Source organism: Phyllostomus hastatus, unplaced genomic scaffold (genome assembly GCF_019186645.2).
Source record: "Phyllostomus hastatus isolate PE091 unplaced genomic scaffold, TTU_PhHast_1.1 phas_contig_196, whole genome shotgun sequence".
Lineage (NCBI taxonomy): Eukaryota > Metazoa > Chordata > Mammalia > Chiroptera > Phyllostomidae > Phyllostomus > Phyllostomus hastatus.
Window position 1 is genome coordinate 5858762 of NW_025333709.1, and position 26031 is coordinate 5884792.

The following is a 26031-nucleotide window of genomic DNA, read 5'->3' on the forward strand; positions in this document are numbered from 1 at the left end:
TTTGTGTTTTCATACCATGCCGCATACCCAGAAATCCTTTCTCCCACGCCTCCACCTCAAATCTCAAAGTCACCTCCACCCAATTCAGTTGTCACCACGTAAGTTCACTGTTCACCATTGCCCTAGGAACGTGAATTGTGGCTCCCTCTAGTCCTGTAATACTTCACCCAGTAGCTGTCACACTGTGCATTGTGTGCTAAACTAAATTATATCAGAGAGAGAGAGAATTAAAAATGGAAAGGCAGAGCCCTGGCTGGCGTAGCTCAGTGGATGGACTGCAGGCTGTGAACCAAAGCATCGCAGGTTCGATTCCCAGTCAGGGAACATGCCTGGGTTGCAGGCTACAGCCCCCAGCAACCACACATTGATGTTTCTCTCTCTCTCTCTCTCTTTCTCCCTCCCTTCCCTCTCTAAAAATAAATAAATAAAATCTTTTAAAAAATGGAAAGGCAGAGACACTCCAAACTCAAGCTCCCATACACTTTCTTCCCTTCATTTCTACCCTCTGCCTGCATCTGGTGGAAACCCTTCCACTTCGTATTCACCAGGCCATTTCTTAACTTTAGGGTATTCCAGGTGAAGGCGTTGGAGCAATATTTGCAGTGCAAGGCAGAACTTTTTTCCCCCTGCATACTCCCATTAAAGCCATCAATAAATTAGATTAGTGGTTTCGACATTTTTCTGCCTACTTGCTGACCTAAGCCACTAAATAGAGCCTCTATAGTCCTTTCTTATAGCCCATCTCAGTGTTTATAAGGTGGTAGAGGTTGTGGGACTTACCTGTCGCCGGGCCAAGGTCAGAGGGAGCAAAACACAGCTTTATTAGACTTTGGAAAAGTTCCCAATGGGAGACTCATTCTCACATATATCGTTGTAGCTGGTAAAATACCTTCCAGCCCCGCTGAAAGGGTGGGCCGTGGCCAGTAACCCTCACCTAATATATCACCATAAATCTTATTCCTATCACCTTTTATTCCCTACTCTTTCTCTCCATGGCTGGGCTGTATGAGGTCACTAGGAAATTGTTAGTGTTCCCTTCCCCCAGGACCGAGGAACACACTTCACGTTTCAGTTCCTGCTGCTCAGATTCACTACGGGTGGGGCTTGGGGGTTAATGGGGGTGTTATGGCAGAATTAGAGGCTCCTAGAACCATAGGTATGTTAAAACATCATCTCTGAGTTTCTCATTTTACAGCAGAGGAAGCAGGAGGTCTATAGGGGAATAAGTCCTCTTCTGTTATAAACAGAAGTACAAGGTCTATCCGGAAAAAGTCCAACCATTGTTAATATAGTGAAAACAGTTTGCATGACATCCATGTAACCTGGCAGCCAAGGAGGGTGGACTGGAATGCACACACATGAATAATTACAACCTCACTGCACTCGTCAGCAGGGGTGGTAGACGCCACTGAGTGAGCATGTGCACTGTGTGACTAACGTATTCAAAATGACTGAGAGAGTAGAACAATGAATCTGCATCAAATTTTGCATTAGGCTTGAACATTCCCCCACAGAAAATACGGATGAGTCAGGAGGCGGCAGCTATGGGCAACTGCTGATTTGGCAGCTTCATCGGGACAAGGCACCTGCTCATGCATCACTTCCCGTGCAGAGATTTTTGGCAAAACATCAAATCACCAATGTGACTCAGCCCCTCTACAGCCCAGATTTGGCGCCCTGCGACTTCTGGCTTCCCCAAAACTAAAACCACCTTTGAAAGGGAAGAGATTTCAGACCATTAATGAGATTCAGGAAAATATGACAAGCAGCTGATGGTGATTCCAAACAAAGGACTTTGCAGTGTTTTGAACAGTGTGAGAGATGCTGGGAGAACTATGTGAGTTCCCAAGGTGCCCACTTTGAAAGGGACTGAGGTGTCATTGTCCTAGGTATAATGTTTCTTGTGTTTTGTATCTTCTTCAATAAATGTCTCTATTTTTCATAGCACATGGCTGGATACCTTCTGGACAGACCTCATAAACTGCCTAAAGAAGCATTCTGCAAGCTATGGCCCACCTGGCTTGGCTCATACTGGGCACCAGAATCTTGACTGAAATAGATGACTCTGGTTACCCAGCTCAGGCATCTCCACAGACAGATACCTGCAGGAGTCGTTAGCACAGGACCTAATGACGACAGGGTTCATTCAAAAGCCTAACCTCATGCTCAAACATGAAAACTAGTTACATTTTTCTCAGATAATAAATAAATGCTGCATACATACAAAAATAACCAGCTTCTAGCTCCTCCTTGCTAAGAAACAAACAAGAGTCCTGAGCTCACCTACCTTTTGGTTACTGCTTGCATGGTATAACTTTCAGTTCTTTTACTTTCAACCTATTTGTGCCTTTGAATGTAAGCATTTAACTTGTAGACAGGATATATGGATATTCTGAATACAAAAAGTTGGATAACTTTTTTATCTAGTCTGCCCATCTCTGTCTTTTAATTGAAATGTTTAAAACATTTATATTTAATGAAATTACTGATAAGGTAGGATTTATATCTCCTATTTTGCTATTTGTTTCTTGTATGTCTCATGTCTTTTCTTTATCTTTAAATCATTTCATTCTGTGTGTGTGTTAAATAGGTATTTTATTTTAGTCTGATATTTAAATCTCCTTGTTTCTTTCACTATTTTTCCAGCTATTTTCTTAGTGGCTTCCCAAGAAATTACAATACATTTTTAATTTGTAACAATCTAGCTCAGATTAACACCAACTTAATTTCAATAGTATGCAAAGCTTTACTTTTATGTGACACCATTCCCTCACCCCTTCTTTGTGTTGCTGTCATACAAATTCCATCTTCATACAGTGTATGCCCATAAAAACAGATTTACAGTCATCGCTTTATGCAGTTGTGTTTTAAATCGGGCAGGAAAAAAATTACAAGCAAAATATCCATTTATATTAACCAGTGTCACTCCAATAAATTTAATTTAAGAATATATATACATTTATACTTTGTTTTATATTCTCCTATCTAGTTACTTTTACTGATTTCACCTCATTTTTTAAGGATAGTTGTATGAGATAAAAGATTATTGGTTGATACTATTGTTTAGTACCTTAAATATGCAAATCCACTGTCTTCTGAGCTCCATGGTTTCTGTTGAAAACTCAGCTGTTAATCTTTTTGAGGGTCATTTGTACACTGTCAATCACTTCTCTTTTACTGCTTTCAAGATTCTCTTTTTGGGCCTTGGCTGGTGTGGTTCAGTAGATTGAGTGCTGGCCTGTGAACTAAAGAGTTGCTGGTTCGATTCCCATTCAGGGCACATGCCTGGGTTGCAGGCCAGGTCCCCAACGTGGAGTGTGTGAGAGGCAACCACACATTGATGTTTCTCTCCTTCTCTTTCTCCTTCCCTCCCACTCTGTCTAAAAATAAAAATAAATTTAAAATCTAAAAAAAAGATTATCTTTTTGTCTTTGATTAAAATATGTAAAAGTGTACATGTCCTCAATTTTAGTCTATTTGGATGTTACTAGTCTTCTTAGATGTGCACATTAAACTTTTTCATCATATTTGAGAAGTTTTCAGACTTTATTTCCTCAAATTTTCTTTCTCCCTTTCTCCTTACCCCACCGCACTTTTTTGAGAGTCCTATTATGTGTATGTCCCACAGATCTCTCAGGCTTTGCCCATTTCTTTTCTTTCTTTTTTCTTTCTGTTCCTTAGACTGGATCACTGCAATTACCCATTTTTGAGTTTGCTGATTTTTTTCTCCTTGCCTTCTTAAATCTAATGTTGAAACCCTATAGTGAGTTGTTCATTTTAGTTATTGTACTTTTCAACTCCAGAATTTGTATTTGGTTCCTTACTATAATTTTTATCTCTTTATTGACATTATCAATTTGGTAAGACATCATTTTCATGATTTCTTTTAGTTATTTAGATATGTTTTCCTTCAGATTTTAGAACATTTCAAATAGCTGATTTAAAGTATTTGCCTAGTAAGTTTAACATCTAGGCTTCCTTGGTTTTTAGTGATGGTTCTTTTTCCTATACTAGAGACATACTTTCATGCTTCTTTGCATAGCTCATAAGTATTTGTCAAAACTGAGCATTTTCAATAATGCAGAAATTCTAAAAATCAGATTCTTCCCCCACCCTCCAACCAGAGTTTCTGTTGTTGTTGTTTGATTTTGTTGCTATTGTCTGCTTAATGACTTTGCTGAACTCTTTCTGTAGAGTCTGTATTACTTGACATGTGTCAACTCTGAATTCTCTGCTTTCTTAGCTTCATGGGCAGCTAATAGTTACACAAAGATTTCCTTAAATTCCTGGAACCAATACATTTCCCAGTCTTTGCCAGTGAGTTCTGGGTGAATGCTGACCCTGTCTCCAGTGATCAGCTATTCAGCTAAGACCCTGGTCTTAGCTTCGAGTTCCCCCTGAGAAGAGCCTCAAGGTCAGCCACTGTTGAGAGAGTTTAGAGCCTTCTCAGTTCTTTTCTGAGCACTCGCATGGGCCAAAGCACATGTGTGGGCTTCTAAATTATCGGGTCTATGCCAAAGTTCTTCAAAGCCCCACATGGGGATCTTATTCCCCAGCTTTTACTTTTATTTATTTGGGCGGGGGGGGGCTAGACTATTATTTGTCCCAACTTCTTATCCACTCTCTCAGGCAACCATGATATTAAGCAATTGACTTTCATTGTTTTGAACAAGGTGCCTCTAAGAAAATGACTTCTCACACTCGATGGGCTCTGAATCAATTAAAATAAGGACAGCCTCAAGAATGAAGTCTTTCAGGAAACCACCAGACAGATCTGTTAGTGGCAGATTCTATAGAAATAGAGCTTTGAAAGAGTTCCAGTCCCCTTCTTCTCCTTCTGGAGGATGGCGGGCTGGTAGTTTTCACTGTGGTCATTGGCTGTTGATGTTCAAGGTCACCGTGGAACTAGAGATGAGGGGATGGGAATTGGGAGAATTAAAACTCCATTGTTCATACCAACTTTTCATACTAATATTCGGCTGTTTTCCTTAAATAAATGCTCTCTGGACTGCTTCAAGCCTTTGGTTAATTTCCTCTGTTTTGAAAGCACTGATTCCAACAATTTTTGTCAATGTTTTCATTGCCTTTCTAAGGGAAAGACTCTTCAGACATTCTAATTCCATCATTTCCACTGAGGTCTAACCCAGATTCATTTTAAATCAATGTTTCTTTGCTCTGTTGGACCCATTTGAGTTTCTGGCTGTTCTGTTTCTGCTCCTTTCCATTCCTGTTTCCTCATTCCTCACTTTCAATCCAAACATTTTTTCTCTTCACTTCCACTGCCATTGGATGTACTTGGGCTTTTATCCTCTGTCACCCAGATTACTACAACAGTGTCCGAACTGGTCCCCTTGCAGCGGGTCTCATTCTCTCTGAATCCATGCACCGTCCAGAGCCAGACTGACCATTTTAAATAATAAACCTGACCGTGCCTTCCCTTGCTCAAGCTCTTCCACAGATCCACATCGCTTCAGTGACAAAGTCCAGTCATCCCCATGTCAGGGCACACAGGGGCCTCTTGATTTGACCCTGAATTTCCCCTCTGCCCTTGAGGCTCTTACCTCAACCATATGTAAATATGCAATTCCATATACATCCTGCAGTCTCTCCATAGTGTTCTTGTCCCCGGTTCTCCTAGCGAATTCATTTGTTTGCCCATTCAATACATATTTCCTAAATGCTGTGCGTCAGGCTCCATGGACGGCAGAGGGGAAAAAGGAAACAAGGCAGAGAAGTCCCTCCCCCTGTGGATGCCACATCGGAACAAGAAACTACCAATAATCCAGTCCATTAGTAAACAAACGAGACAATCACAGAATGCTGTAACTGCAGAAAGGAGATTGAATGGGGTGACAGTAGTCATCAAGCAGCGTGAGAAGAAAAGCTCTCTCTAAAAAAGAAACTTCTGAGCTGAGACCTAAAGCATGTCAGGGGGCTAACAAACCCTGACAGGAAAGAGATTCTCAGCGCAACAGCCCTGAGACCAAAATAAAACCCATTAGAAATTAAAATAGAGAAAACTTGTCCCAGAAACCTCCACACGTTCCAGTGAACACACACACACACACATGTGCACACTTCACTTAGGTTCCTCAAGTGAGTAATTGCTGAATGGACCAGCTGACAGATGGGAAATCCTTGCACAGAGCTATGACAAGGGGAAGTCTGTGGGAAAAGGTGGTGTTATTTAGCTGGCCCACCCCTGCTGAGTGAGTCCAAAGTTTCCCTTGGATGCATTCCCACCTGAACTTCCACCCGACGAAGCTAAAAGGGCCTTTAACATTCGTGTTTTATACAAAGAAAGAGATGAGGATTAAGTAGCAGCTGCTTAGGGTTGAATGTAGAGAAGAAACACATATATGCTTGGTTGTAAAATGACTCTATTTTTAAAAGAAACTTAAAACCCTCCATCCATGCTTCTCAGAATTGTGATCCCGTTAAGGAGTGTTGGGTAAGCAAAGGCCTTGAAGGGAAATGGCGAGAGGAATGAGAAAGTGTTCCACAAATAGGGCGAGAGGGGTGTTGACTGAAAAGGTGATAGACGCTTGCAACTGCGTATCCAGCCCACAAATTCGGGCCCGTGGAGGATTTCTCGTCGAAGGGGAAGCATAGCCTGATGGTCCTGGAAAATTCTTCCTGTTGCAAGCACTCGCTGCACTCATTTATTTAATAAGCAACCATTGCGTGTCTACAAATGTGTCAGCCCCTTCTCTGGGTCCAAAGATACACGAGTGAACCAATAAAGGCACCCCCATGAAGAAAGTCCGACAATAAGTAAATCACTAGGTAGCCTACAGAATGTGTCAAGAGTTAGTGAGTGCCGGAGAGGAAAACTACAGCAGGAACAGGAATTAAGACGGGCACAATTAAGAGAGGTTCTGCTTCCAGCCAAGAGGGAGTAACAAGAATCAGATTTGCCCTTCCACTGAAAACAAATAGAAAACCTGGACAAAATATACAAAACAATGGTTTTCAAGTCATTGGGTGTCAGGGGATAAATGAGAGACAGGAGACAAGAAACAACCCATCAGAACATGTTCGCTTCCTGCCTGGAGGGGGTTTCCAGGCTGGACTGCGGGGAGGGGGAACACAGGGGGAGCCCCGCCTTACTCCCTGATCTTGGGAGACGGAGCTGACAGTCTGGGGAGACCAAGGCAGCTAGAGTTTCCAGGAAGGAGTACCGGAGGGGACAGCTGCTGTTCAGAGAGAAAACTCTGGAGGTCTTCCAAGGGCCCGTTTCAAGTAGTTAGCAGAGTACTGATCCGCACACGCAGGTGAGGGAGCTACTCGAGGCTGGGAAAACAATATGGGGAAAGCGAGCCTGCAGTGTTCCAGGTACAGCAAGGTGCCTAATGTGGCTAAGGTGGTCCAGGGGAGAACAGTAACAGACAAAATCAGGGAGGTAATGGGGCGAGGGCGGCTCAGGTTGGGACTTGTAAGCAAGCCACTGGAAGGAAGGACTTTGGGTTTTGCTCCAAGGCAGAGGGGGTCCGCGGGAGGGTTTTGAACAGAGAGGTGGTGTGACCCATGTTTTAATTTAAAAGAATCACTCTGAACTTGAGTGGGCAGTGGATTTCAGGGGCCAGGGCGAAGGCAGTGGCGCCCTCTGGAGGCTGGTCCTACCGCCCAGGCAGCAGCTCACAGTGGTCAGGACCGTGGTATGGCAGTGAAGGCAGGGAGAACACAGCAGATTCCGAATGCAGTGTGGAAGAACAACAAGACTTATTAACGGGCTTGTTCCAGAGAGTCAGACTGTCTTTATATTAGAAAATCTTTCGAACAGTCTCGACTTTTATGTCATTCTGTTTGATCCGTACAACAGATGTCACAAGCTAACGAAGATATTTCTCCAAGCAAAGCCACCACACTCTCTCTTCTCTTATTTCCTGGGACCGGAGTGGAAAGATCTGAGACTTCGGTTGGGCTTGGCATAGTGAAATAGAAATAATGATTGTCTTTGCCTATTTCGGTCTGACGCTAAACTAACTTAGGAAAAACTGGTGTTCTGTGTGGTCCAAACTCGTCTTTTAGAGGTCTTTAATTGGAATGTGACCTTTTTCGTAGTTGTTCCTTGTGCATGATTCCCCTTTGGAAATGTCATTAGGAGGGGTCACAGAATTTGAGATAGGATTCAGGTATTCCTGGTTCCTCTCCCCAGCTGCCATAATAGTACTCCAGGTCCCCATGTTGACTTCCAACAGGATGTTATTAATATAATTCATCACATCAATGAACTGATTGAATAAAAGCCATGTATCAATTTTAACAAATTCTTAAACTATTTACAATAAAATTCAAAAGCCATTATTGTTCATTTTAAATCTTGGTAAAAGTGAAGACAAGACTATTTTTTTAATGTAACAAAAAATATTGATACTGAAAGTAATTGACAGAATCATCCCTAATGGTGTTTTGTTAGAGGATCTCCTGTGAAAGTCAAGGAGAAGTCAAGAACAACAGGTACTCTGCTTTTATTTACCATTCTTGTGTAACTTCTGGATAATACAGTAAGATAAAACTAAAATAAACAAAATTTATAGATGTCTTATATGCCATATAGATGTCTTACAAATAAAAAGCTTTATTTATTTGGAAGTTATATTATTGCATACCTAGAAAACACACCAAAAAGATGAATTAAAAACTTTCGAACTAATAAGCTAGTTTCATAATGTGACTAGGTGCAAATATGTTTTTAAAGTTTTTCCTATATATCTGAAATAATAAATTATAAGCTATAAGAAGATCCCTTTACAATAACCAACGTACTTTGAATTCTGAAAAGAAACTTGATAACTTTATATTCAGAGTATTTATATGCTATCTATCGCACTTATGCTATAGTGACATAATACAAAGTGCAAATTAACAGCTTGATCATGGAGGATTCAGAGAAAAAGGGACCATGTTGGAGACTGGTAGTCCTAGGCAAGAGCTAGAAGGCTCTGAACGAGGAGAGTGGCAGCAGGTGTGTGAAGAGGATAACATTTGGCCGATGTTTAGAGTCAGAGTTCGACAGGGTGGTGAATGACACCATGAGAGGTGAGGGGGACAGTTCAGGGGAAGTCCTAGCCTCATGCAAAGCAGCAGCTGGGACAGAGCACAGGAAGAAGAGCAGCATCTAGAGAGGAAAAACGATAGCTCTTGAGGCATGTCGTGTTTGATTTGCTGTGAGACATCAAAGTAAAATCCAGGTAACGGACCTAGAAGAGAAATTAGTTCATTCATTCTATTTATGCAGTGAATAGTTATTGAAATCATGGCCGGGGATGTAGACTTAACAATCATCCCCTACAGAATTTTAGGTATACCAAGAATATATGAAATGGCGAGAGAAAATGGGCCAAAGGAGAGAACGCTAAGGGATCACCAGCATTTAAAATCAAGCAGAAAGGAAGGAACCATAAAAGACTGTGAGAAGGAGTGGTCCAAGAGGTAAAATGGAAAACCAGGTTGGCGTGGTGCCACAGAAATTAGAGATGAAAAAGAAGCCATTATTAATTGTACCTAATGACAGGGGGTGGCTAAATACTATGAGACTTTGAAAGAGACCTTTGGATTTCAAAATGAGAAAAGTATTGGTGGCACTTGTTTGATAAATGAATTGAAGAATAAAAGATAGATATGGGGGGGAGCAAAAGAAAAAAACTTTTTTGAGATGTGTCCATGAAGAGAAATGGGAGTTACAGAGCTCTCACCATAGGTGCTGAGAGTGAAGAGAGGGGTTCTCATATGAGAGTCATCACTTATAGTGGTTTTGGGGGCTTCTTATCCAAAGGTCAAGGATAAGACCTTCTCTTTGCCATGCTCACAATTAGTGACCAAATATTTTTAAATAACATTCAGAACTCACGGAGACAGATATCAGTGGTACTGAATTAATTTTTTAAAATGTCTCTTTAGTTTTCATGTAAGATAACATGAAGTTAATTCCCCAAAGTTGCCCGCATTGGTTTCTCGACCTTAATAACATGTCCTGTTATGATACTTTGGGCTGCAAGTAACAGAAAATGCCAATTCCACTTGCTTAAATCGGGAACGTTTGTTATTATGTCACATGAAGGAAGCCCCAAGGTGGAGGCACTCGAGGGCTGGTTAATTCGGGCAATTAAACATATTAAGTGTGACTGGAGCGAGAACCTGGTTTGGGGAAACAGGTGAGGCTTGGGGTGCCGGGTGCTGCCTATGCCAGGAAAGGGGGTTGCATTCAGAATGGGCACCTTAGCAAACTTGTTTGGTGGCCAAGCCCAAGCCATGTCCCCAACAACCATGCCAGGCATGGAGATGGTATTTGGACAGCTCTCCTGATCCCTGCCTCTGCCTCTCAGCCAGTTTATAAGCTGGTCAGGGTCGAGAGATGTTCTTTGTTGGCTGTGCTCAAATTCCAGCACCCGTGATGAACATGTGACAAGATAAAAATCCGAAGAAATAACTAAGGCTTTACTCTCCCGAATCAGGCAGTGAGTCCTCGGGCACCCATTGCCACAGGAGGTGATCAATGGTGAGCAGAATTATTAAATAAATTGTTATTCATGAGGATCAAACCTTGACAGAGGGAAGTTTCATTTTAGTTCCAAAAGCTTGGGTTGGAGTACCAAAAGCCAGGCCCCAAAGGACTTTGGATTAATACGTAAGTCAATCCTATAAGCCAAAGTTTTCAAACTGCAGGTTGCAATCCATTAGTCTCTTGAATAGCTAGACCCGAGGGAATAGACAAGATTTGTGGCTGAAGCCATAAAAATAACAAGTATGATGTATCCTAGGGCGAAAGACTTAAAAAACCTCTTAGGAATGGGCTGCATGAAAAGTTTGAGGGGAGAATGCTGGGACAAAGGTCTCCATCTCCATGGCATCTACAAATAAGTCTATTTGACATCATTGCTGAGGTCATGAGCACTGTCACTATCATCAGTAAGTGTTTTCACCTTCATTACACAGCCAGGTGTGTTCACATCCATTAGGCACTTGATTTTCATGATTGCCTTCAGCGGCAGAGAGGGGATATAACACTAGCTCTGTTTGAAGGATAACGACACCGTGTCCCAGAGTTTATCTGGCCTCCCAAAGTCACACAGTTGGCAATGAGATTAGACTCACCAGATCTTGCTCTTAGCCAAGGGCTCACTCGCTCTGTGACCGTCCACACCTCACAGATTGCCTTTCTCCAATAATGACTCATCGATCTGTTCATTAAAAATCATTCCAAGAATTGAACTGGCTCAATATTTCAGGGAGAAGGCCCATTAGAAAGGTCACTGTGGCTTGGTGTGAGTTTATTTAATAAATATTTTTCTTATTTGGAGGTTTTAATTTTAAGTATGTGGTTTACTCTTTTTGTATGATTATTTGCTCAAAAAAATTTTTAGTCAGCAACACACCTCGTAAAAATTTAATATGTTTCAGAGCTCTTTTTACTGTTTAAAAAAGCACAAATCGGGCATTCTTGCATTTTGAACGTGGCGCCCCTGTAATTGGGCTCTCTCCGAGGAAGGCCCGTCCAAACTCCGTCACAAAAATTGCTCTTTTGAAAAGAAAACAAGCCTCGAGTGGAGGGTTGTCTCGGGCCGTTTCTGCACTCGCTGAGAGTCCTAACAACCACCACTTGGAGGTGTCCTGACGTCCCGGGTCTCCTGCATGTTTCCTTCTTTAAGCTTAAAGGACCCTGCTGTCACGTGCATCTTTGCCTTTCACAGCAGTAGAACAAAGAGATGATGACTCAGAAGTCAGATGCCCTGGGTTTACCTTGCAGCCCTGGCTCCACCTTGAACAAGTTAACTCACCTCTCCGAGCATCGTGTTCTCACCTGTGGCTAAGTGTCACACGGCACGATGTAAGACAGCAAACTTGAAAACACTGAGCCTGGAATGAGTCCTCATGGAGTATTTACCATCATTACCTAAGGGCCCCTGAGAGACAAGGTTTGCCCCGACAGTAATCACAGGGCTCGACATGACCTGCCCAGAGAATCAGCACTTGCACCTTGCTCTTCCTTCCACCAGGCCCGGAGATTTATCCCCACGGCCCCTGCCTGGCCCTACTCTACAACCAACTGCCTTGAGCAATAAGTTGGTGATGTTTTCTCAAAGCTGGAGAGCAACAGCCTGACCTGTTGAATCCCTTCATTCAAAAAGGTATTTATTCAGCATTTTCTATGTGCCCGCTATCATTCTGGGCATTGAGGAATCAGAAATAAAGATGATGGACAAGATGTTGATTCAACTGGGCTTACCTTCCAACAGGGAACAGACCGTGGGTCGACAAGTAAATAAGAAGGGACAAGGAAGCGGATATCGGTATAACATAGAGAATAGGGCAGTGTGGCAGAAGGTCAGGAGGCACCTTGGACACACCGATCAAAGGCAGTCTTCCAAAACAAGTGACAGTTAATCTGAGAATGAACTGATTGGGACAGCCTGCCCACGTGAAAATCCAGATAAAGGGCAGAGACCTTACAATAGGAATCAGCTTGGGGTTCTCATGGAATAGAAAGAACGCCAGTGCAGCTGGCACGCAGGAGAGTGTAGCTGGAGTCTCAGAGTGAGGAGGGGCTGGGTCGAGCTCAGTGTGCAGAAAAAAATCAGATTATGCAGGTCCTTGCAGGCAGGGGAAGAGGCAGCGTTTTGTTATAAGAGGAACTGAGCCTATTATTAGAGGGCGTGCAACAGAAAAGTCTCCCCAACTTAGGTTTTGTCACTGCTTATTCAGTCTGCTCCTTGGAGGGCAAGACGGGAACAGGACTTTCCTCAGAAGGTATCACAGAGGTCCAAGAAGGAGAGAACAAGGTGATTAGACGCTGAAGTTCATGGTGGAGATGGACAGAACTGGACACATTCAAAACACACTTTGGAAGTTAAACCAACCAGATCAGAGGCAGGAGAGGTAAAGAGAGAAACCCAGGCTAACCCTAGAAGGTGCGTCTGCTCACGGGGTGAGCTGTGGGGCTGTTCACTGAGAAGATGACGCTGGGGCTGTGGGTGGAGGGAAGGAGAGAGGGAGAGATGGAATGTTCTCTGTTGCCTTTGTTCAAAGACTGGGTCTCAGGGCAGGAGTCGGGACTCGATCTATATATGCAGGAGCCTTAACCTCTCTATCTGCAGGGCTGAGCACAGTGTATCCATAGCTGAGGCACCTCAGTAACTTGTATTCATGTGATGGGGGAGGAAAAAGCACAACCTGGAAATCCCAGGTCTACTGCTTTACCCACAAGCCTCTTAATTTCTCCACACTTCAATGTCTGGTCCTGTCACACCAGGAGCAAAGGACTGACTGTGTGCCGTTCCATGGAGTGTTGCCTCAAAATTAGGTATGTGTGTAAAAGTCAGCTGAAACATAAGACACAGGGCAAACGTAAGTTCCGTGGAAGGGATTACGGTCCCCTGTTCGAAGGGACTCATTCTGCCTTGTTCATCATCTTCAGCACCTGAAGCAGAGGTTCTTAATAAAAAATACTTTAAATAAATGAATGAATGATAATAGATCCTTATAGAACAGAAGACTATAAGACTTCTCCGTGGAAGACTAGACATCCTAAACACTAAGGGTCCCCATAACATTATGATGGGATCAGTTTGCTACATACCTGCCTACTCCGCAGCTCAAGAACATCTTACTCATCTGAAGTCCAGCACAGTGTGGTGGATTTCTATGGTAGTTTTGTGTCCAAGACCTCTTGGGCCCCAAGACTGTGACGTTCTCAATGACTAGCCACTCAAGTGTTTTCTATTGACCATTTCTTTCTGCAAGGAGGGGTGAGGCCGAGATCAGAGCCGTAGCTTTGCAGCGAGAGAGATGTGGTGCATCCTCACGCAGGCTCCTAGCAACAGCGTAAACTTGATGGACTTGGCGGAGCCTCGGGTTTCTCGGCTACAGGATGGGATCGCTGGACCGCAGATGGTGAGGCACTGGGAGCTAAGAGCGCATGCGCACGCAGTGGGTGAGCGTGAAGCTGTCTCCCGCTCACCCCCACCCCAAGGAGACAGGAAGAATGAGCAAAGTGCCGTTTGGGGTGGCTTATTAAAGAGTCTAGATTTAGGCTGGGGGATGATTGTACACATTAATCACTGGTTAGCATCAATTATTTTGCTTTGTGGTGTTTTTTGTTGGTTTTCTTTTAATTGGCATGGGTTATGTTTTAAGAAGAAAATGGGAAATTGCAAGAAAAGCTTATTTCTACAAACAGGCCACTTTTAGAAGGTGTTCTGGAAGCAGGACTATTTTAGCCAAAACCAACTGCAAGCCTGTCGTCCAGGACAGGTCTTAGGGTGCTCGTTTCAGTCCAGGAAGCTGAGCCATCAACTGAACAAACGTGGAAGAGACCAGGCCAAGTGCTGGGTGGCGGGTTGAGCTTCAACGCTGAGGCCACTGTCATCTGAACAAAAGGTGCTTGTCCCAGAGACAGGAAGGACAGACGGGACAAAGGAAGAATACACCTGCCTTTCATTCTGCAGCCTGGGGAAGAGAGCATTCCCATAGCCCGGAGGCGAGGGCGGCTGATTAATTGGAACGGGAGATCAAGTATCAACAGTCTCCTGAAAGCCCAGAGCAGCGTGGCGAGCCCTCCCTGGGATTTGAGAATGCTCTGGAACAGGCCAACAATAAATGCTCTGAAACAGTCCCCAGGACGAGGGGACTGGCTCACTGGGAGGCTGCTTTTCAGAGGGACCAGCTGGGTTAAAGCTAGGGTTGGGGTTAACAGGGAGAATGTTTTATTGCCACCTGCAGAGCGGCAGATGCCCAAATATGGCCCCGAGGGCAGCGGGGGTGGAGATGATGCCCTCCAGGGACACCCAGTCCACATTCCAGGTCTGCTCTCTGTGGAGGGAGGGGGCTCCTGACAGGCGCGTGCTCCTGCAGCCCCCTGGTGTTCGGAGAGGCCCCACTGGTGACGTATGGGACACATAACCCCCGCCCTGAGGTCTGACCCTCACAGAGGCACCCACTCATTCACTCGTCCTCATCACAAACACCCACGAGGGATTCAAACCTGGCAGCTGGTCCCCACGCATTCACACGTGCATTCACTCTTTTCGTTCATCTGGGGACTTGACGGGCAGCTCTGAAGACGAAGTCCTGGAGCTGCAGCAGGGAGCGAGGCAAACCTCCCCCCTGACCCGGTTCGAGGACTTCTGGGGGGCAGCGGACCTCAGGCTGAAGCCCTCAGACAGGTAGCTTGGCCTTTCCAAGCCTCAGTTTCTTCACCTGTAAAATGGGCATTATCCCACCTCCCCACAGGATTGCTGAGAGGCTCCAAAGTAAAAGATATAAAAGCTCTCCTCCAGTACTCAGGGGTTGGTGAGTATTCCTAGGGAGGAGGGGGGGATTCTTAACTTTCCCCGGAGCTATTTATCTGCAGACAAAGAAGGTACCAAAAGCCGGATCAAGTTACTTACTCATAAACGGGGCAACGGGGAGTTTCATAAAGAGACCACTGTGAGTGCAGTGACTTATTGAGTGCGGAAGACTGTTGGGGCAGGGCAGAAATCATTCCCACTTGCACTTGAAGAGCACAGTCTACAAAAGCGTTTCTGTGACACACGGAGCGCCTCCCCCAGAGTTAGCCATGCTCAGGTGCGATGTCAATGGGCGGAAGACTGCCTGCTCGCCAGCCTGCCCACCCTGGAGCTGAGACACTTCACTGAAGAGTCAAGGTCTTCATTCCTCATAGACCTGGAGCATGCACTGAGAATGACTGAATCCAGACAAGGGGGAAAAAGAGCGAAACGCCCATCTCTGCACACGGGGTATAAACCGATGCATACACGGCAGACCCTGAGCCTTCGGACTCTCTCAGACAAACAGGAGTGCCCCCTTATCCGTGGTTTCACTTGCCACCGTTTCACGTAAGTGCGGTCAACGGCAGTCTGAAAGTATCAACTGGGCAATTCCAGAAACAAACTGTTTCATTCAGATTAAAACTGCACACCTTTCTGAGTAGCGTGATGACATCGCATGACGTCCAGCTCCATCCCACCCGGGACGTGACTCATCCATCCCTTTGCTCAGCTTCCCTGCGCTGCCTACTCTCCCTGCCCATTAGCCACTTAGCAGCCACCTCAGTTATCAGACCGACTGTCCCTATGTCGAAGTGCTTGAGTCCAAGCCACCCTTAGTCTACTTAATAATAGCCCCAGGGCGCAAGAGTGGTGATGCTTAGTATGCCAGAGAGAGGCTGCAGTATACATAGGTACAGGAAATGTCATGGTACATATAGGGCTCAGGAATCCACTGGGGGTCTTGAAACATATACCCCATGGATAAGGGGGAGCTGTGGTCTCTTTTGCATGTAGTAAAGATCAACTGGTGACAGGCTGAAATATAGGAAGGGGGGAGAGGAGGCGATGTCACAAGGGAAAAGTTCATTAAAATATGTCTGGGAGAGGGGTGGGGGATGAAGGCATTTCATAAAGCCTCTTGCCACTTATCCTCCCAAGTGGAGAATCCTATGAGCTCCTCCTCTCAGATCAGGTCCTGGTCGGTGCCTGGACCAGTTCTGCCACTCCAACACTCTGTCTCTGCCCCTCTCGTTGTCCATGACAATCTGAGTTTAACCCAATCTGCATGGTTACTCTGGGGCAGGAATATCTAGTTGATAAGAATTCTCTGCTTCTCCTTCTACAGTCGAGTTTTGTGTTTTGGCTGTGTTTTTATGGTTTTCACCGTTGCTTTCCTTGTAGCTATAGCGCAGCTCTTTGTAATGCCAAAGCTTGAGACAGAAAATTCTCCCAGTGCATAGGTCAACAACTTGGTGCTATTTCCTGCACTAGAGAGAGAGAGAAAGAGAGAGAGAGAGATTGAGATTGTGACTGAAGCCGCCTTTGGCTTTCTTTCTCGTTGACCATTTCCAGCTCACTCTTGTGCAGACCACCACTCCACAGCAAATACCATATTTGATCCTCAAGACAATACTGTGTAGTGGCCAGATCAACTTTTTTTTTTTTTAAGGAACAGATCATCCTGACTGCTGTGTCTCAGTGGATTGAGTGCCGGCCTGCAAACCAAAGGGTAGCAGGTTCATTTCCCAGTCAGGGTACATGCCTGTGTTGTGGGCCAGATCTCCAGTAGGGGGCGCGGGAGAGGCAACTCTCCCTCTTTGCTATTTCTGTCCCTTTTTCTCCCTCCCTTCCCCTCTCTCTAAAAATAAATAAATTCTTTAAAATAAATAAATAAATAAATGGAACCGAATTAGGTCTCATCCTTCAATTTCTTCCAGATCCAGGATCACGGGGAGCCTCCAGTCAATCACTACGTCTATGATAGGCTGTCATCAAGCCCGTGTGACCCTCAGTCTCTTCTTCTGAATGTAACCCAGATGTTTGCTGTCTCTTCATCCAGGCTTTGCTGTTTCTGCTTTGACTTTGGCTACAATCCCATGTAGAAACAGACTTCTGTGCCAGATTCCGTAAGAAATCCAGTCACAACAAGTTCATGACCTTTTATTGATCGTATCTGAAGATCGGTGGAGCCCTAGGAAGAGGGTCAGGCCGTGCCATGCACAGCAGCCCTCCATTAAAGAGCCCACGTTCTCCAAAGGTCCCATCAAGGTTCTCTCTCTCAGCATTTCCCCTCCCCCACGCACCCTCACAGGCCCGTCTTACCCACGAGGGACAGGGACCTCCTCCTTTCCTCCTGAGAGCACCTTGGTCCAGCCACCCTTCCCGGGCCCCATCTGAATGTGTCCCCAATCTAAGGTAGTCCCTTCTAGAAGAGAGAGTTGAGGACACAACTCTGCTCTACAAGGAGAATGGGAAGGGTAACAATATGTCCCTCCCCACCCCGGGTTTTGATGACAACCGTACGAAGGAGTGGGTGTAAACCTCCTTCGTAGAATGTAAAGTATTCATCAAGTATAAGGGATTATGATGGTGGTGATAGCAGCAATGTGACATTAGAGATAAGAGGACTAGCTCAATGTTTCCCACACATTTTCAGCTACAGTGAACAGTAAGAAATATGTCTGAAGTCTAGACACACACACAAACACACACACACAACTGAAACGAAGTTTCACAAAGCAGTGTCTACCCTACTCAGCGTGGTCTACGCTAATTCTTCACTCTCTTCCCTGCTCTGCGGTTTCAAATGCGAGTTGTGGCCACAAAATTCCTTTCAAAACCCACCAGTGAGTCACCAGAAGAACCCTGATATAGTCCCACTCTCATCCTCTAAAGAAGAAGAAACCAAGCCCCGCTCATGTTTCTAAACGAACATTTACTGCCAGTCCACCCACCCACACAATGTGGCAAACCTGGGGAAGGACAAGTTGCTGGCGCCCCCGGGCTCCCCGGGCCAGCAGAGGGGCGTGCAGAAGCAAGTCTGGACGATGACCGGCCAAGCTCACACCATTCCAGGGCAAGGACTAGAATTCATACTGCACATTTTTCAAAATTTCTTACTTATAGTTCTGAAAATAGCAAAATTTTAAATTGCTTTAAAATATTTCCATTTACAGTTGATGAGAAACCAAACTTTCTTATAAAGGCTCATAATGTTTGCTGGACACATCATCTTCTAAGGCCTGAGAACAAAGCAAACCAGCCCGAGAGCGAAGGCTTGGACTTAAAGGGGCAAAGAATGCAAATTCCTAAATTTTTAATAAAGTTGTATCACTTAAAAAGCTCTTCCACATAACACTGTTTATTTTATTTCTGTCTTCTCAACAATCCCGCGGGGCCCTTGCTCCCAGTTTATGGGTAGAAAGCTGAGGCACAGACAGGCGGAGACTCGCCCGCCCACGGTCACTCGGTCCGCAAGCAGGAGGAATGGTAAATCCTTGATGGGTCACGATGGGAAAGAAGGAGGCAGCCCAGGTCAGGCTGGGGCAGAGGCGGCCTGGGTTTCTCTTGAGACAAGAGTTACGAAATGCTACAATCCCTTGTAAATTTGAAAATGTCAAGGCTTTGTCAAAATCATCTCTCCTTTTCTCTGTGTCATAAATGGTCCTCGTAAACCTCACTTTATCGCCCTTTCCTGGCGCAGACTTCTGCTCCAGGGCAGAGCCAGACAGCGGCGCTCCCAGGCCACTCCCGCCTGTCCCAGGGCCCCACGCAAGAGCCCCGAGACACAGGCCAAAAGTCCGCTGTCTGCCCACCCCTCCTCCCGACGTGCCACTGACTCATGTTCCCCACTCCCCGAGCGGCTTTCCTTCTCCAAACTGTTTATTTATTTCCAGAAATTCTCACAAGGCTAATGACAAAAAAAAAAATTGACATTTGTCTAAAAGAGCTCTGAAGGGGGGAAAATGCAAAGCCCCTGAGGGGACAGTTGTGTGGGTTGGAGAGAGGGGATTTTAAACCCCAGCTGCAAATCAGAGCAGGGGGTCACTGTGAGAACCAGACAGGAGGCGAGTTCAACTGCAGTTGATCTACACAAGGCCTAGGCGCTTGCCGGAAAATGTAAATAAATAGAATGTAACACTTCAGTATGTGAGGCTTACCAAGGAACTCCCTTTTTAAATTGCCTTTGTCGTGAACATGGACACACAAGCACACACACACACACACACACACACACAGTACAAATAGAATCCGAGATGCACTTCATCAGGAATACGTTAAAAGTTCATAAAGTGGTTTGTGAGGCTTTCTCCCAGGCCATTTACCTGTGGGTTGCTTTGCAGTAGAGGTAGCTCCCAACGTTATTATCAAAATAGTAAATGCAAGATGATTTTGTAAACGCCAAACGTGTTCAGCATAGAATAGGAGAGACGGCTGAAAAGGCAGCAAAAGGCAAGTCAAAAACAAAAACAAAAACGAAAACAAAAACAAAACCCACATTCTGTGCCGTGGTGAGGAAACGGCCCGCAGGAAGTGAGCAGCCACGGAAGCACGGCCCGCAAGGTTAGCCGCGCGGCCCCACGCGCATCACCGAAGGCCGTCCTGGCAGCGCAGGAAGCAGGAAGGGTAGACCGGGAGACAGCAAGGCTGGGTGAAGCTTGGCCAGTTGGGCTGATGCTGTAATATTCCAAAGATAAATGATTGTTGTCCAGAGACGGTGAGAGGAGACCACCCTCCGTGGGCTTCCCCTGTCTCTGCATATCTTGCTTGTGAGTGTGGCACTACCTTCCATTCCAGGTCATCTCCTCAAGGATCCTCGAATACCCAACAGTCTTGAAAGAGATAGTGTCTCCCTCCAGAACCAAGAGAAAGTGGGCTCAGAGCCAGAAGATAGATGTAGTGTCTCCCCAGACCCTCCCAGAGCAAAGAGCAGGCACGCTTACTGCTTGTTTGAAAAGTTCTGGGTCCCTAACCTCAGGGTTCCTCTTCTGTACTGCAACTCACTGTGTGTGCAGGTGTCTTGCTGACACTCTGGCCACTGCCATTGCCACGAGCAACAAATGGTCCTTTGTCTTTGACCTCTGAGACTTGTGTCTTCTACCAGCATCCATGAAACTGTGGCAGGCTGGGGTGTTACTTATAATTAGGGAACAATGTCAGGCCCTTCACAGCTCTCGACACAGGGATATAACTTGTACAGCAGGAATGGTGAGAAAGGCATACATGTGAAAGAATTTTAAGTTACTTAGGTAGTGAGAGAAGAGGAAATGTTAAATCTGAAAGAAATGTACTTTCCCTCTTCAATACCCTCCCTCCTTTCCAAAGGTATCTGTGAATGTACTCAATTCTTAGTCTTTTGTGGTATGAGTGAGAGAAAGCCTGCAAGGCACAGATGATTATGGGATTGATTATATCAGGGAGAATCTGAAATGGATCGTGAAACAATGGAGAGAAAGGGAAATAAGAGATCCTTAGGGGTGGGGATAACAGCAGGCTGAACTTGAAGAGTCTGGGAGCTTTTCAGAAAAACAACAACAACAACAACAAAGCAGCTGTTAGGAATAGGTAAGATCCATGACTAGATAGAAGATAGATCGATTGATCAATGATGGATAGATAGACAATAGATAGATAGAATGGTGGGTAGGTTAAGGATAGAGAGAGAGATGTAGCTATAGATAAAGACAGAGACAGAAAGAGACAAAAATGTAAAAAGCAGATTTCAAGGGTTGCTGTGAATTATGAGAGAAATCTCTCTTTAGTTCTTTGTAGGATTCAGTAAAGGTTAAAATTGTTTTAAATTTTTGTTTTTCATTGCCAGGCTGCTGTTTTTTGTTTGTTTGTTTCTTTCTTTCTTTGTTTCTTTGTTTCTTTCTTTCTTTGTTTTTTGGCTTTTGGTTTATTTTTTTCATATGAGTCTAAGCCAAGGCTAACTTCAAGGCAAAAGCCAACAGGGCAAGATATATGTGGGTTACAGGTGCAAGACTCCTGAGACGGCAAATTGTTAGATGTGCCAGATTTAGGGGGGAAAGGAATCTGTGGCGGCTCTCAGGCTACTGGCTTAAATATCCTGTTTTATGGGGTGCCATTTACCACGCCACGTAGTACGGGTGGTGGAGCAGGTTTTAGGTGGAAGTTCCCGGGTTTGATCTTGAACATGGAGAGTTGGCAGTGCCTGACTGCAGGTGGAGTGGCCTGGCATTGGGGGCAATGACAGGGACCTGCGGCACTGGAACTGGACCAGAGGCTGTCGCCATGGGCAGGCGGGTCCCTGGAGCAGGGCCAGGCCGGCAGGAGAAAACTGGGTGAAGTGGGGTCACGAAAGCCAAGGAAAGATCGAAGGTCAAGAAAGGCGATCAAATGCCGCTGGGAGATCCAGGAAGAAAGAGACTGGGAGTGTCTCAAACACCCACCCTTCCCTAAAAAATAAAAATAGCAATAAGAGGTAGATGAAAGACTTAAAAAAAAAATAACCGTATTTCAAAACAAGGCCTCTGCCCCTAAAGGCCACACGTGGCAGAGACACACTCAGCCGTAGGTGGGAGGGCAAGTGAGGCCTGCCGGGCTCCCGGCCAAAAGTGAGCCCAAAGTTTGCAGCTGAGAAGGAAAGAGGCCGGTGAGGCGAGATGGGGCCAGTGGCAGGCTCAGCAGGTGCAACCTGGAGCTGGGCAGGACCCCTGCCCCCAGGAGCAGAGGCTGAAGTAACTGGGGTGGCTGCCGCGGGCTGGCCGTGGCAGATACCAGACCACTGCCTGCGTCAGCTGGGAGCCAAGGCGCCACGAGGGCAGCGGGTCCCGTGCGGATCTCGGGCACATCCTGCGCAGCTCTCCTCTCCAGCACAAACTCGGTCCTCCGCGCCTCCCAGGGCTCACAGCTCTGTCGTCCCAACTCAGGGACACCGCGGCACTGCAGACACCGCCACACTGACTTCCCCTTCCCTGCACTGCATCCTGGGACGTCGCCAGGCGGGGAGCTGGGATGACCACAGCTCGCCTTGCAAATCTCCCGACACTTGGGAGACCACTGGCCTGCACCGCCGGGCGTGCGATGTACCAGGCCTGCCTCTCTACGTCCTACCCCATGCTTGTCTTCTCAGAGGTGAGCGTAACTCTGGCTCCTGTTACCCCACCTCGGCCAGAAACTGTTTCTATGGCTGTAAGTGCCCTCATCTGTCTATACGCCACTGATTCCCAAACTCCCACTTCCCACCCCTGCGTCTCACCCCTCTCCAGCGGCCTACCCCACCTCTTCATTCCGATGTCTACCCATTACCTCGAACTTACTGGCCCCAAACACTTGTCCCAGCAAGGGTGGGCAGGAGAGGGTGAGGGTTGGGAGGCACCTGGTGCAACACATTTAAGGAGGCACTCATTCTCACAGCGGTGCAAGTGTGGGGTCAGCTTCCAAGACTGAGTGCCTCCTTAAATGCTATGTCCTAGGTGCCCTGCACACAGGCCTCACCTTGACCCCCCTGCAGGGATACTGTTTGGAAGAGGATTGGAACCGTTCAGCAAGAGCTGGCGGTGGTGGCCCGTGGCCACAGTACAGGACAGCAGTGCACCCATCAGACACGGAGGAGACCAAGGACCAGCGGGCCACTCACATTGCCCAGGTCGCCTCGTTCGGTCTGCCGGAACACACACAGCCTTTCCTCCACGCTTCGTGACCTGCTTATTTATCACTCTTTTCAAGCCTTCGGGGTTCATCACCTTAGCCACCTGTCACCTCGCTGGCCGCAAGCAGCATTTTTGGCGAAAAGGACATTAGGAAAAGTTTGAGGACCACAGACTCACAGTTCGAGGGCCCTCGAGCAGATGAGAGGCAAGAAGCCATTTATTTACTACGGACTCTTGACCCACGCACCCTCAGAACGGTGCTGTCTTGGACTGGACAGCGTGTGCCAGTGGAAAAATAAAAAACATCATAAAATCCTCCTATTTTGTAGCTAGTGTGGTTTGATGAAGGGAAGTTGAATAAATATATTGAAAATCACTTAAGTTTTTCTAAAAACCATTCTTCTCAGATATTTAGCATACCTGCCTCTTGTCCTTATCTCGTTTTAGACGGTATGAAACTTGGCAGAGCATAATAAGTAGTTATTTGCCACGTGAATCTGTATCTCCTGGATCCTGCCAGGAGTCCTGTCACTTCCACCTGCTCTCTCTCCTAAACCTGGCTGAAAAAATGGGACTCCACCCTCCCTGGTTGCCAATATAATAAGCTGATGCCCCCTGGGCCCCACACACCACGTTGGCAGCAGTACCTGAATCCCGGACTCCCACTCGGCAGGGCTGTTCCTGCTTCAATCGGCTCTTTTCCCTTGTGATGCTTTCCCAACAGGTTTGCTCCCCCTGCCAGTCAGGATGGGCTCCGTTATGCTGCTGTAAGGAACAACACCCACAACTCTTTAAACGTAGGCTCACGCAGTAATTTTTATGCATACGCACATCTCTAGTTCAGTTAGATGGGGCGGGGGCCGTGGGGGGACTTGGGACTTGGCGGGGAGCTCTGCCCACCCTGATCCTTCAGCAGGCCAGGTGGATGAACGCTTCCATTGGATACATGTTTCCAAAGGTGGGGAGGGAATGTGGAAAATCCTGCATGCTTTTTTTTTTTTTTTTTTTTTGCTTTCTACCCAGAAGAGATACATGTCCTTTCTGTTCAACTTTCATTGGTCAAGGCCAGTTTCATGGCTGTCGCTGACTTCCAAAGAGGCCAGGGAAGTACCAAGTTACCGCGAGGAGAAGGATGTGGTGAACAACCCTAATGACGGCCACGCTTCCTGCACAGTCTGCAACCAGAAAAGGAGGAGGAGGTGGAGATGGAGGCGGGAAAGAAGAGAAACAAAGAGAAAGGAAGATTAAAAACTCTATGTACTAAGGGATTAGAAGGCTTAAATGTTCTTAAGACGTGTGATCTTGGGTGACTTACTTAATCTCATAAAGTCTGAGTTTCCTCGCTGGTAAAATAGGACTTGAAGTACCTGCCCCACCCAGTCGTGGCGGAGACTCGGTTAAGGAACCTGTGTGAAGTGTTTCCCCCGGGGGGGGGCTGGCACGGAGCAGACTGCTGAGTAAACGGCCATTGTTTGCCTCACACAAACGGCTTTCAAAGCACTTTCAAATCCGTCAGCACACCTGATCCTCGCATCCAGCCTGCAAGGTCCAGGAGGGGATTGTTATTGTTACCTGTTTCGCAGATGTGGCAATGCAGGTTCTTCTCCCCGGAGCTGCCCGACTTGTTACGCAGGACGAGGCCCGGGAAAGGCCTGGGGCCCGGGTCCTCAGACTCCCCCCACACGGGGCTCTTGCCTGCATGTCCCCCGCTCTCCTGCTGCCTCTCTGTTCTGGGCTCTTATTTTTTAAAACTCATTTGTGGCAGGGGAACATGTAGGCATATATCAAAGTGAATGACTGGAAAATAAGAATATAAACGAGTGAGTTTGGCCCAGGCCAGAAGACATAACACCTGTGTTAGCAGGAGTCTGTGGAAAGCCTCTGGATGGACTTTTGGAACATTTCTCACACGTGTCAGTGAGAAACTCCCTCGGGCCGCACACAGAAGGCAGGCAGGTCCGAGGACGTCCAGGGGCCCCGGGTGAGATCATGCCCCATCCCCCAGGAAGGAGGCCCAGGAGACAGGGAGTCAGGCTGGTGTGGTTTCCATTCAGCGCTGCATGCATTGCTGCATTTGATAAACATTAACCTATCAGTTGTGCACAAGAAGGAGCTCTGTGAAAAGGCAGTTGGAAACGGATACAACGCAAACACCTTTGCCCCTCCTCCGTCTTAGTCTGGGGAGAGGCTGGTTTCTTCGTGCTCAGAGCGGAAGCTAGAGCAAATTCCGTCCTCTAGCAAAGTGAACCTTAGAGAGAGGACCTAGACTTTCTGGACAGAGAAGTGCAAGCCTTGTTGGCACCTCCTGCCATCCCTTGCCAACCACTCGGGGAGGGGAGGGTCTCTAGGTCTTGCTCTCCGGTCAGCGTCTAGCTGATGCCGAGGGAGAAGTGGACGGGTTTGCCGGGCATCTTGAGGAGCACATTCCATCTGCCTTCCCCGAGCTCTGGAGCTTTCCAGAAACCCATCTCCAGAACTAAGTCTTCCAGCATCATCTGCCCGGACGGCTCCCCCACCCTCTTCTTTTCCTTCTGCTTCCCGAAGACTTCACAGCGGAGACCCAGGCACATTTCTGATCGTCTCTTGTGCAGGGGAATACAGGAAGATTCATGCCACTCGATTTCAGGAGATCTGGGGAAGGCTAGGCAGTGGGGCGAGGTCGAGCCTCCCCAGAAGGGGCCTTGACCTCTGTGCCCCCGAGTGTGGTTCCCAGCAGGGTGCAGACATGTCTGGGAGAGGGTCTGGAAGACAAAAAGGCTAAGGTGGGGAGCCTGAGAGGTAGGGGAACGCTGGGTGCTGAGAGACAGAATTCTCCCTCTCTACACTCAAATCTTTCCTAAAGTTACTAAACGTATAACATCTACCTACATGAGTAGAATTTGGAGGGCAAATAAAATGGCCAAGAGGCCAAGGTCTGGCTCCAAACTGGCTCCAAACTGACGCAAGACAGTCCACAGGGTCGCCATAACAGAAACAGCGGAGGCCATGAGGAAGAAGATCAGCAACGTGCCGAAATTGCAAGGGGCACTCGGGAGTCTCAGCACCAAAACTTTGGATCTTCAGGCCGAGTCTATGTAAAGCCCCGAGAAACAGCTGAGCTACTCTTGTATGTCTCTGTTAGTTTAGTCTCCCTACCAAAGTAT